The following is a 2,500-nucleotide window of genomic DNA, read 5'->3' on the forward strand; positions in this document are numbered from 1 at the left end:
CGCCGCCGCCGCGCCCGTCTGCTGCGCAGACTGCGATCCTATGACTGGGTTACTACTTATATTTTTTCAGTCTGTTCTTTTTGATACACCGGTCGTGTACCCGTGCACTTCTCCAAATAGATTGGTTTTTCTAACCTTGCTCATGATCTGACTAATTGGGGATGTAGATCGACCATTAAATACCGCGTGAGACTTCTCTCCTTAGCATCTCTATACACGTTTCAACACCTCTGTTGAAATCTTTGCGGAAAAGTTCGTGACGTGAGAATACGTACACCCATTAATCGCGAGGATTCTTGAAGGCAACGATGTAATATGCGCATTTCTAGAAATGGTTTTGGCATGTTTACCTTGGGAAACATATCTTGAGTCATGAAAAACGACTTTGGATACCTCGTGGTGATGTGATTCTCTGGTAAACGAAGGAATCTAAGAGCTCTATAGTCGTTCACTTCCTTCGCGCATGAGATCGTCCAAAATCAAAAAGTGGTCTCGCCTTTTGTCGATGTTTTTATACCAGTGTTTCCGAATAATTGGGTATCTGGAATTCCTTCGTGGAAATGGATGCCTTGTTCTTTTTTCATTCTTTTAAAGTCGTGGGTTGGTTGGCACCGTAACAATAGACTACGGGATGATAGGGTGGTGTAAACAAACGACTTCTTTCTCTCATCAGTTTTTTTCCACGAACACCGTTTTAAAACCGCAACTAGAAGGTCCCACGACGATAATGCTACACGGACTTTGAAACTGAAACGGTAACATAACATCATGAATTTTTTGTGTGTGTAAACTAAAAAAAGTGCTTTTTTTATGTATATATCCAAGGGGCAAGATCTGCCATTGTCTTGTTTGCAACATTTAGGTTTTTAACTCTTGAATTTAATAATGGTTTGATCACTTCCCCCACCAAATGATCATTGTGCACAAAATCCCCTTTTTTAATAACCTTCTGAAAACGTCTATGATTTGACCCCTAGCTTTAGCTTTCAAACACATCAATGCATATTGTCCACACAATTGTGAGTTCATTTCTTGCAATGTCATTGCGTTACTGCTTACGGTTTCAAAGTTTTCGAAAAACCCATTCCACCACATCGTATGGTTTGTACCAGTTTAATGGTAATCCGTAACTGTCAAACACTTCGCAAGTGTGTTTTTTTGTGAAAATACCCAACCAATGAGATCTACATGAGGTAAACCAAACAATCGAATAGTTTTTCCTCCCGTGGTTTTTTCTTTCATTTCCAAGAGTCCGTTGACTGCTTTTTTTCGCTCTTTCGATAACGCTGTGTAGTCGGCATGAGGTGTACCACTGTCGATTTGATTGGCCATCAGGTCGTGAGGTGGATAATTTAGAGCTGAGTAATACCCTTGAGGTCTGAGAATCGTTTCCTCATCTTCTGTTCCATAATTGAGTATGGTTTCCAGATACGATTTGTAAGCGTACGTGTCTAATTGTCCGGTGGTCAGAGTCCCATTTACGTAGATGGAAGGTTGTTTCATGATGGTGTGAAATGCGTTTGGAGCCAACCAACGTTGCGACACATCAGCCAGATTTCCTCCATCGGTTTTTTTCAGAATCAAATCCATACGAAAATAACTTCGGCTAAAATCGATATATTCGCGGCTGCCTGGTAACACGAATTCTATAGGGGTAATACTTTCACTGGTTGGGTTGATTTCCACGATACGGTATCCATTGTAAGTGATGTTGGTAGGTGGTACTGTAAAAAGGTCTAAAGCACTATGTTCAACCTCTCCCGATTTGAAGTGGGCCGAGAAGGCCTCGCTGCCTCCAAACACGATGCTCATCTTTCAAGAACTGATGAGGAAACGCTCACTAAAAAGCTTTTTATACTTCTCTGCGACGTGTGGGTGATTTTTTCATGACTCTTTTTTTTTCTACCTATACTTATACTTTTTCTTCATTTCATACCCATGAGTTTAAAGAGACTTTTACCTAGGAATTTTCCTATTTGATATCCTGTTCCTAGAGTTCCAAATATCGGCACCTTGGCGGCCGAAAACTTTCCTCCTCCTCTTTGGCATCTTCGTTGACGACGATGACGACGACGACCGCTACTACGACGTCCTAACATGCCACCACCTCTTTGTCTGGCTAATCTCAGCATGTAACCTTGATTTTTAAAGGGATTGGAAGCTCTGTTTAGAGGAAGTTCATCCATTCTTTTTTTTCCATGAAATGATCTAGCTCTTTTATATCTTTTTTAATCAACTCTATAAAAAAATTCTCTGTTATAATATTCCTATTACTTCTTCTTCTTATTATTTATGAGTTTCTGGCCTAAGAATTTTCCTATTTTATACGCTGGTCCTACAGCTCCAAGGATCGGTCCCATTTTTCCCAGAATCTGTCTTATCGGTAGTCCTCTTCCTTTCTGTTTCTTCTTCTTCTTCTTCTTCTTCTTCTTCTTCCTGTTCAGGTATACGCCTGGCATTATGGTAGAAGATCCAAGAAACGGTACCATGGACGAAGGAC

This window comes from Pocillopora verrucosa, chromosome 11 (assembly GCF_036669915.1).
Source record: "Pocillopora verrucosa isolate sample1 chromosome 11, ASM3666991v2, whole genome shotgun sequence".
Classification (NCBI taxonomy): domain Eukaryota; kingdom Metazoa; phylum Cnidaria; class Anthozoa; order Scleractinia; family Pocilloporidae; genus Pocillopora; species Pocillopora verrucosa.